Raw genomic sequence first — 11,113 nt, forward strand, 5'->3', positions numbered from 1 at the left:
GGAGATGAGATGTAAGAGGCTATGTAACTTCACTAGTTTGGCAAAACAACCCCCTTATTTTTAAGACTTCTTTTCTCTCAAATTCTAACACAATTTTAGCATTCTCTCCCTACTCTTCTCTTGTTCAAAAATCCTCTCTCAATTGAAGACTAGAGCTCTCATTATATAGCCAATGCAAGTGGGCAATGGTGGAAGACAAAGTGGAGTTAATGGGGGACAATGTATAATGGAGGTGAATGATGAATGGTGATGGTGGTGTGTGCTTTAGGAAAATGGATTATGACTTGAGATGGTGGGATGTCATTATACAAGTAGATAGTGGGTGGTGATGGTGGGATGTGATTATGAAAGTAGGTAGTGAGTGGGGATGGTGGGATGTAATTATGAAAGTGGATGGTGAGTGGGGATGATGGCATGTGATCATGAAAATAGATGGTAAATGGAGATGGTGGAGTGTAATTATGAAAGTGGGTGATGAGTGGAGATGGTGGGATGTGTAGATGATGAGTGGGGATGTTGGGGGATGAGTGGGTGCACTTGAATGGATCAAAAAATGGCTCAATGGGGTGTCCCAACTGAACTAAAACCAAGAAAAATGCGGCTGCTGCTATTTTGGGCCGAGTCAACAAAATCTGCTATTAAGCCCAACTTCAAATGGGCATATCTCCCTCATTTGGACTTGGGCTTAGGTAATTCTTGGGTCTAAATTGAAGCCCCAGAAGTCAAATGTCCAATGGTGGTGGCTTCACAATTAAATTCCAAGTGTACAAAGAGATATGTTTAATTTAGTGAAGGTTGTTCATTTCCCTCAGGCCTAGGTCAACAAAATCTGCTCTTAAGCCCAATTTCAAATGGGCATATCCCCCTTATATGAACTTGGTTTTAGGTGGTTCTTGGGTCTAAAGTGAAGCCCCAGAAGTCTAATTTCCAATGGTGGTAGTTTCACAATTAAATTCCAAGTGTACAAAGAGATATGCCTAATTTAGTGAAGGTTGTTCATTTCCCTCGGGCCCAGGTCAACAACATCTGCTCTTAAGCCTAACTTCAAATGGGCATATCCCCCTTATATGGACTTGGTTTTAGGTGGTTCTTGAGTCTAAATTAAATCCCCAGAAGTCTAATTTCCAATGGTTATGGCCTTACATTTAAATTCCAAGTGTACAAAGAGAGATGTGTAATTTAGTGAAGGTTGTTCATTTCCCTCAGGCCCAGGTCAACAAAATCTGCTCTTAAGCCCAACTTCAAATGGGCATATCTCCCATATATGGACTTGTTTTTAGGTGGTTCTTGGGTCTAAATTGAAGCCCCAGACGTCTAATTTCCAATGGTTATGGCCTCACATTTAAATTTCAAGTGTACAAAGAGATATGCCTAATTTATGAAAGGTTGTTCATTTCTTTCTTAATGATTTAATGCTCATCCTTTTCCTAAACTAGTTTTCTTCCATCCCCTCCTATTTGCTTCAACTCCAAACCTATAAACAAGATATTTTTAAATATTTCTAAATGAGTTCACCTCTTTTCTATTTATTTCCACTTTTTCCTTACTCGGTTTACTGAAAAATAGTTTAATCAAAATGGGAGCCTCGGAACATCGTAGAAACATTTAAAAAAATACTTTGAAAAGAGGGTTTTAAAGTTCAAATTTCATCTCTCTTACTGAGGATTCTGTGAGAAACACAGTCTAATTGTCATCATCGGGTAATCAAAATAAAGCGCTCAAGTCTTAGGACCAGTCAAAATGGAGTGTCTACAACGGCGTGTGACCTACACAAACATAACAGATACACATACTGAAACACACACTCGGGTCATACGTAATTGATTTCATTTCGTTCATCATGTGTTTTTAAGTCTTATCCTCATTATTGTGTCTTAATCATGACTTAAAAATGTCTAGGATGCAATGAGGATGCTAGAATGTTTTGGAAACACTTAGTCATATTTGCTAAAAATAGGGGCTTCGCTCGAGCAGAGGTTCGAAAATATGAGTGGTCGCTCAAGCGCAACTTCCTTCGCTTGAGCAGTCTGTAAACTCTGCAAAAGTACTGGTTGCTTGATTTTTCCGCCCGACAGTCGCTCGATGGTCGCTCAAGCGTGAGACTAAGGTCTTCACTCGATTGCAACATTGGTCCCTCAAGCGGTCTGCAAAATGTATAAACTTCTGGGAGCATACATTTTATACTCGAGCCAATTTTTGGTTGCTCGAGCGAAAGTGCAAAATAAAGAGTGGTCACTCGAGTGCAAGTTCTCTCGCTCGAGCGATGAGGCAAAATTCTGGAATTTCAAAATTGCACTCTTAAGCTCAAAACTCGAATTTAACACATCAAAACTCATCCTTTTGGGCCAAAACTCAACAAAACATTTAGAAACTTGTAGAATATCATGAATTGAAGATCATTTTGCAAAATCAAGGCCCAAAATCAAGCTAATTCTTCCAAATTCAAACTTGAAATATGAAAGCAACACATGGACTTAACATGCAAGTACTTTCTTGACTTCAAAGCCTGTAAAACATGATCAATTGAGGTGTTTAACTCAAAGGCATGTTGAATTCTTAGAACAAAACCAAAATAAGGACATGCAAAAAGGAAATTCTTTGAAATCATCCTCTCAATGCCATGAACTATGCATGCATGCATGGTTTGAGTTACAATCCTTTAATTCTAGCTTAATTCTCATGTCAATCCACCTCTTTCACTTGAATTCTTACATGAACTAGCTCAATTACATAACTAAGGGTTTGATTTCTTACCTTAGATGCTTAATGGTGTTTTAGAGGTTCAGTTGCTTGAGTTCTCAAGTCCAAACCGTCAATTCCCTACAATTCTTCTACCATCTCTTCAGCTCAAACTCTCTCTCTCTCTCTCTCCCTCCTACATTTTTGCTCTCAAGGAAATGAAATGAGAGTGTAAAAATGTATTCTAGAGCACACTTATGCCTTATATAGGCTCAATTATGAAGGCTTAATTAAATTTGGCTTAAACTAAGCAAATTGGCATTAATTATTCTAATTTAATTCATACCGAATCGAATTTTAATCAAACCTACCATACAATTTTAAAAATCTCAAATAACACATAAATCAAGTCAATTTCACGTTCTATGGCCGATAAGGCCTTTAATTAGCAAAACAAACAGAAACATGAACAGATCTTTCTACAATAGACAGATGGAAACACAAATAATGCAACACATATGTACTTCATTTAGAATTTCATTTTAATTACTTATTAGGCATCTTTAATCATGGTTTAATAGTTAATCATAGGTCGAGGTTGTTACCAAAGTAACTATAGACTTTTAAAAAAAAATTTAATTGAATTACAAGTTCCTAAAATATCTTCCCTAATATTTATCTCTTTCCTAAATCTCACAATCTATCAATCTATGTTATATATTATACCAAAGTGACTTTTCATCTTAGAGGTCCTAAGTATTTTAAAACCTTAAATCTAATTTTTTGAAATTTTGATTTTTATTTATAAAAAAAATTAAAACATTTATTGTTTATTCCAAGGACATAAATATTATTTTTCAAAATTCTTTAATGCAAATATATTGCCAGAAAGAAAGAAAGAAAAAAGCACACGATTCTTAACCCCCATTTCCCTCTCAAAATAAATCAAGTCTTTATTTAAAAAGAATATAAATCTCATATAATCTTTTCTCTCCTAAAATAAATATAATGAAAAGAAAACTTTCTTTCCTCCCATAAAATGTATACTATTAATATCTTTCATAACTGGTCTAATCTATATAAACCTAAAATTAAGCCTAATATAAAATAAAAATTAAACGTTATATCTAGATTTTCTCTCTATTCCATAATTAAACACAATTTTATTCCGGAATAAATTTAAGCATATCTGTACTATATATAATTTTTTTTTTAAATTTCATAATTTATTATTTTTTATAATGATTCCGTGATTTATATTTAGAAAATGAAAGATGAAAAAAATTATTCTTGTGCACTCTTTCTCTAACCAACTCTTTCTTCTATCCAAAAATCCTAACCATTATGCATTATACTTTTTCCAAACCATTCATGTCTTTCTTGCCTTATAAATATTACATTCATGGAACGATGAAACTCATTTTTTTTTAAAACTTTATTTTATGAGACAATTTAGAGGTTAATTTATGTTTAATTTATTGTATTCTTTAAACAGACTCTTTTATCCTTTAGGTATACCATTTTTTCTTCATCTTTTTTATTTTTGACCATTTTTTTTATTTTTTTATTTTATATTTTGTGTGTCATTTCTCCCTTCTCTCTACCAATAATTATTTGTTTTTTGTTTATAACTATTTTTTATCGGTTAATATTGTTTTACTAGAATTTTTATACTAAAGGGGCATGATAGTCATTTGTATAATAAAAAACATGTCACTCATTATAAAGTGATTGATAAAAATTCAAAAAAAAATGATTATTAATAAGTTTTTTGAACTGATTTTACGTTTATATATCATTATTTTTTATAAAAGAAAAAAGTGCTTTTAATATTTTTTTGATATCATCATATGTGTTAATTGATAGTTGGTGTAGACTATTACTTTAAAGGCATATAATTCAAAGTTGTAAAAAGAAAATATTAATTTTAATCAATTTTTTCAAAACTATTAAAGGTGTTAGTCAATTATTTATTTTTAAACAGACTCTTTGATCCTTTAGGTATACCATTTCTTCTTCTTCTTCTTCTTCTTCTTCTTCTTCTTCTTCTTCTTTTAATTTTTAATCTTTGACCATTTTTTTATTTTTGTATTTCATATTTTGTGTGTCATTTCTCCATTCTCTCTACCAATCATTATATGTTTTTTGTTTATAACTATTTTTTGTTGGTTAATATTGTTTTACTAGAATTTTCATACTAAAATGGCGTGATAGGGTCATTTGTATAATAGAAAACTTGCCACTCATTTAAAGTGATAGATAAAAATTCAAACAAAATCATTATTAATAAGCTTTTTATATTGATTTTATGTTTATATATCCATTTTTTTTTTAAAAAAATTACTTTTAATATTTTTTTGATATCATGATATATGTTAATTGATAGTTGGTTCAGAGCATTACTTCAAATGCATATAATAGTTTTTCAAAACTATAAAAAGAAAATATTAATTTTAATCAATTTTTTCAAAACTATTAAAGGTGTTAGTCAATTATTTATCTTTAATATGTGCAGCTCCTCTATTCCTTTATGGTACTTTTCTCTCTACTCCGTTACGAGTTCATATGTTTTTAGAAAAAAAAATCATATGTAATTAAGATTTTTTGAATCTTTTTATATAGGAAGTTAAAAAAAAAAAATTGGAATTTAAAATATAGCTATACAAAACCATACCCTTTTAAATATATCTATATTTATAATTAATTTTAATCTATCTATTACCTATCCTTATTCATATTATTATATAAATAAAAATGTTGTACGATAATTGAAATTCAAAGTCCTAATCTATTTTTTTTTCTTCAAAATTTAAAATTGTAAAATGCATATGTTGTAATATCATTAATTTCTTCATATTATAAATTTTATTTTAAATCTTATAAGATTTCTTCAATGACTAATATTCAATTTTTGTAAAACAATTCCAATATATTCCTTCCAAAAGTTAATATAGCAAGTCCACAAAATCATATTTTAAAACTCAAAATTATTAATACTTTTATTTATTTTTATTTTGTTTTAAATAAGCATGTTAAAGTATAAATACATATCCAAATAAAATTATACTTATTAATAAATATGGCATTAGTTTTAATTGTAATCACATCTTTTTAAAGTCTTTATTTATTTTTAATTTTTTTTGATATTTTAAATTACATGTTACGATAATTATTTCTTACTCATTAAGTTTTTAAATTTTCTTTTATTATTTCTGTGATGACGCAGAATAAAAATAAATAAATAAATAAATAAATAAAAGGAATCTGTATGTTCAATTTGGTAGGAGTGGGGTGTAGACACCCCATTTTTGACCGACCTTAAGACTTAGATGTTATAGTTTGTGCACCTGATGATTGCGTATGTTTGTGCTTGTTTCGAGCGCCCGAAGGTCTCGGCTGAACGCCTTATCTTTAAGCCTCTAAACCCTCTGTGTTTTGGCCTTGTTTTTAGGCCAAACCTTGGTGCCTCTTGGCTGAAGAAGAGTGGGGCGTTGCCGGCCACTTTTGGCAGTTGCCAGCCACTTTTTCTCCTTGCCAAGTAGTTGGAGAGGTCGGCCAGCTAGTTGAAGTGGCCAGCCGGCCACTTAACTGGCTGGCAGCCAATTTTTCTCCTTTTTAGATTTTTTTAGATCTTTTGAGCCAATTGTAACTCATGAGCAAGCCTTTTTGGCTTGCATTGCCTATATAAGGGGAGCTTCCTCCCCTAATTTGAGGGTTCAGATTTTTCAGAGCTAAAATCTCGCTCTCTCTAGAATTATCACTCACTCTCTCTCTTTATATATATATATATATATATTGTGTTATTGTGTTTAGAAGTGTTGTTTCTTCATACTTTTGCACAATAACATCTACTCAAACACCTTCACTTTGGAGTTGAGGACCCTTTAGAGCTTGTTTTGAGGTCTTAGACTTGGTTTTGGCTCAGAATTGCTGATGAAGTTGCTGTCTTGTTGTTGTTCTTCAAGGGTAAGGCACTTGCCCCTTTTAAGCTTTGTCTTAGTTCATTGCTTTGCCACCTTTGCATGCTACTTTAAGGCTGGTTTTAGCCTCTTAATAACTCTATTTTTAAGGCTTTAAAATATTGGTTTGAGCCTTGTGTGGTTAGGGGGGTGGTTCCCCTCTTTTGCTCTTTGGCTTGTTAAGCCTCTTGAGCCACCTCTCTAAGCTTTTGAATCCTCCCTTGCTTGGCCTTTTAGCCACTGAAACTTAGAGGAATTTTATTAGTAAAAGTTATTCTTGTGGTCCCAAATAGGAGAGGGTGATCTCCTCTTCTTGTATTCTTGTTTGCTTGTGTTGGTGGCCTAATACATGAGCATGTATTTCTCCCTTTTTGAAGCTTAGTCCAAGCATGTTTTTGTGACTTTTTGGACCTGCCATAACTCTGTTTTTGGTTGGTTTGGTCATTGGTGTCTTGCATCTTACACTTGTAGTGCATTCCTACTTATTGGCCTAACATGCTTCATGCCTCTCATTCTAGCATGTGTATTCTCCACCCCAAAATGTTTTTGGCATTTTTTTGACATGATTTAGGACTATTTTGAGTGGTCTTGGCCTCTTGGGGCTTGCTTTGTATAGCTATGGCATAGTTGGCTTTGCTAGTCTTGTGCTTTGAGACCCCTAGCATGCCTTATTTGTGATGTTTTCATGATTTGGCATCATTTAATATGTAATTTCAGAGCTTATATCTTTGCCATACTTCCACTTACATCACTCTTTCAATACTTTTGAGAAGTTGAGCATTATGCCTTGTTTGTGAGCCAATACTTGAGCATATTGTTCTTGCCATCTATGCTACAAGTCCAGCATGTTTTTTTTTGCTATTTTAACTTGCCTTAGGTTTGTTTTGAATGGTTAAGGTCATTTGAGAATTGCTTAGTATGGTCGTAGTGTAAAGGGCCTTGACTAGCTTTGAGTTTTAGGGCCTTTAACACGTTGTGCATGCGATGTTTACATGTTTCGGCATCATTTTATATATGATTTCAAAGCATGTAGTGTAGTCACACTCTCACATATTCCACTCCTTTATGGCTTTAAGAGTTGTGCCTTTATGCCTTGTTTATGGATCAATACATGAGTATGCATTTCTTGCTATTTGAGCTTCAATTTCAGTATGTTGTAACCTTTGTTTTGACATGGTTGAGCTCTGTCCAGAGCTGGTTTGGTTGTTTAGGCTATGTATTGCATGCCTCTTGTGTAAAGCCCTTGACTAGCTTTGAGTTCTAAGGACCCTAACATGATATACTTGTGTTGTTTGCATGATATGTCATCATTTGGCATATGATTTCAATGCTTATACCTCTGTCATGCCCTCATATATATCACTCTTTCAATGTGTTTGAATGTTAAGCTTTGTGCCTTGCTTGCGAGCAAATGAATGAGCATGCATTTCTTGCTTTTTGTGCTTAAGTTTTAGTGTGTTTTGGCCACAGTTTTGGAGCATCTTAGGTCTGTCCATAGCTGGTTTGACCATTTGAGATCGATAGTGCATGCTTCACGTGTAATGTTCTTCACTTGCTTTAGTGCTCTTGACCCCTTAACATGTCTTGCATGCATTACATGATAGAGTCTTGTGCATGCCACTTTAGCATTGAAAGATAAGTATATGTGTGTTGCATTGCATGTGTTTGGATCGGACATTAATCCAAACACAAGGAATGTGGCACGTTTCATACTCAAAGTGATGAAACGTGTTGCGTTTCTTGGTCGCTAACACTCTTGATCAAGCATGATAGGGTGTAAGCTCTCTTGTGTGTTGTTTGTGCATTCATCAACATGGTGTAAGCTTGGTCCTCGGCCATCATGCATTGAGGTGCTTAGTTGGTGGCTTGAGAGCCGAGTACCATGCTCCTTTGAGCTTGAGACATGATAAGGAGTGTGGTAGTACATACATTGTCTTAGAAATACATTGATGTGCCTCTATTGTTCTCTGCTGCAACAAAAGCAGCAACCTGCAGAAGCAACTAGCCGACCAGCCAGTTTTACTAGCTGACCGGCCAGTTTTAGTGGCTGGCAGCTCACCAGCAGATCCATGTGTTGAAGTAAGGGCAGTCTAGAGGTTGGCACAATTTTTAGAGACCAAGGCAAGTGAAAACAGAGGCAATTGACAGCATGGTAATGGATTTCCGAGCGAACGCCAACCGAGCATGCATCTTCAACCTCTTGGAACTAAGCTGAGGCAGTTTGATTTGTAGTTAGCTTTACTTGTTAGTTAGCTTAAATTGGTAATTTAATTAATTAGTTTGTTAATTAATTAAGTGTTGTAATAATTAGTAAGTAGTTTACTAGTTATTCATTTTGTTGTGTAATAATTAATCTAATTGGCTTAATTAGATTGGTTAGTTAGCTTAGCTTAGATTAGCCTACCTAATTCATTCGGACCCTCCTTCGAGAGGGCAAATGTTGTAATAAGTGTGCGTGTGTGTGTGGATGTCTTCCAACCCCACCTCTTTCTCCCTTTTATTTAACCGCTTACGATGGTTAGTTTAGGGCATATTTCAATTAACATATCTTATGCTTGCATGTTTGCATCCATTCATTTGTCTTGCATGCATCGGGCTCGACACATCATTCAAACTGCATTGTATTTCAATACATATTTGAATATGTGTTTTAAAAGCATGTTATCAAATTGTTGCATTCATATGCCATATTAGATAGTCGAGCCTATTTAGTTGCGTTATTGTACGTATTGCATTAGGCACTTAACATAGTTAGGATCATGCATTGATTTCTAACTACTTTTCTGTTTTGGCTCAGAGTACACTGTAAGTGTTTACGCTTTAGCATCTTGCATGAGTGTGAATGCTGCCATGTATAGCATGCTTGCCATGAGGCTATTTTCTTAATTGCTATAACGGCTTGAATGCCTGTGGGTGAAGGCTTGATTGCCTGTGGGTGAAGCCTTGATTGCCTGAATTGGAACAATTCATCAAAATGTGAGTTTTAAGCCCACTTGGAGTGGCAAATCATCATGTTTTAAGCCCACCTTGTTTGGTGGCAAATCCGCATTTCTAAGCCCACTTAAGGGTGGGAAATTCAAACCATTTTTGAAAACAAACATTGAATTGTTTTGTTCCAATTTAGGCGATCTAGTCTATAATTGTATGTTGTGCGCATCACATAGTAAGTTAGCTAAATAACCGTAATAAGAACACATGTGTTTTCAAAACAACATATCATGCTTAGTAGAGGCTGATCCTTTGATCGGGCGAGTGGGGATGCTCATTTCAGGACCTTCCTCTCTCGTACCCAAGTTCCTGAGCCGAGGCAACTTTGGTGACGACAGACACATGGCCTTTGGCACGAGTCAGGGTTCCCTAAATTTCCCCAAAATAAAATATTTAGGTGGCGACTCTGTAATCTGGCAAAGCAGTCCATGTTTTGGCGCTTTTTGATTAAAATCAATTTTCCAAAACGATTTGCCAGATTTGGACTTTTTGGTAATTTATCAGTCTTACATTGCACTTTGTGAGATTAGATTCAGAACCGTGACAGGAGTTCGAACTGTAGTAGCTAGAACCCAAATCTGCGCCCTCTCCGAAAGGGGGGGCGCGCGGAGGAAGTTCGGGCACTCTATATTTTCTGGCGACTCTATTGGAGATTTGGAGAACTTGACTCGAACTCATGATATGTTATTTTTTTTACATTTACTTTGCATTGCATTTGCATTGGTGCGCTTAAGACACAGTGTTTGCCGTCTATTATTCCTGAACAGTTTGCCAGAGGCTTTCTTGGAAAAGCGTGCCATAAGGCTGACCAGTTACATGCTCTGCCACGATGGGAACACAAACCTTGGTTTTGCCGAGGCACCCTTTTTGACCATTCGACCTAGTTGCATATCGGAAGCCTTATAGACTGTTCCAAACTAGAACAAGTTGCTTACCCGAATGTAGGTTGTTTGAAACCACATGCGTGCGTAGTGAAACCCTAGCTCCTGACAAGATAGGACAGGGAAACCTTACACCTCCATAGGGGTGTTTTGGCTCTCACTTTCTTGCTATGTGCTTTTAGAGTGTGTCTCTATGGGAATGCATGTATCAGTTTGCAAGTTTGGGTATCAATCTGAGGACATCAGTATTTGCGGGTATCAAATTTGAGGCATTGATTTAGGGGCAGAGATCAGTGTTTGAGAACAGTTTGTTCAGCTTATGATATCAACTGTGTGTTGTCTTTATCCTAGCTGAAATGTTGTCTGCTTTTCTGCTTATTGTTTCCTTATTTTGCTTTATTTTCCTTTTTGCCAGGTAGTATTGCATCATTGCTTCCAACGAGGCAGTTATTCCCTGAGCACTTTGGACTAGAGGTAGAAGGCTTTTCCGATCTGAGGATCTAGTTGACGGACAACCAGTGTTTATGTCATTACCCCCGGTTACGAGACGAAGGTCGTCCAGGCATAGGTCACCAGTACAGCGGTTACCAGATTAGCGGTCATTGT

This window comes from Camellia sinensis, chromosome 1 (genome assembly GCF_055761805.1).
Source record: "Camellia sinensis isolate YWXY chromosome 1, ASM5576180v1, whole genome shotgun sequence".
NCBI classification, from domain to species: domain Eukaryota; kingdom Viridiplantae; phylum Streptophyta; class Magnoliopsida; order Ericales; family Theaceae; genus Camellia; species Camellia sinensis.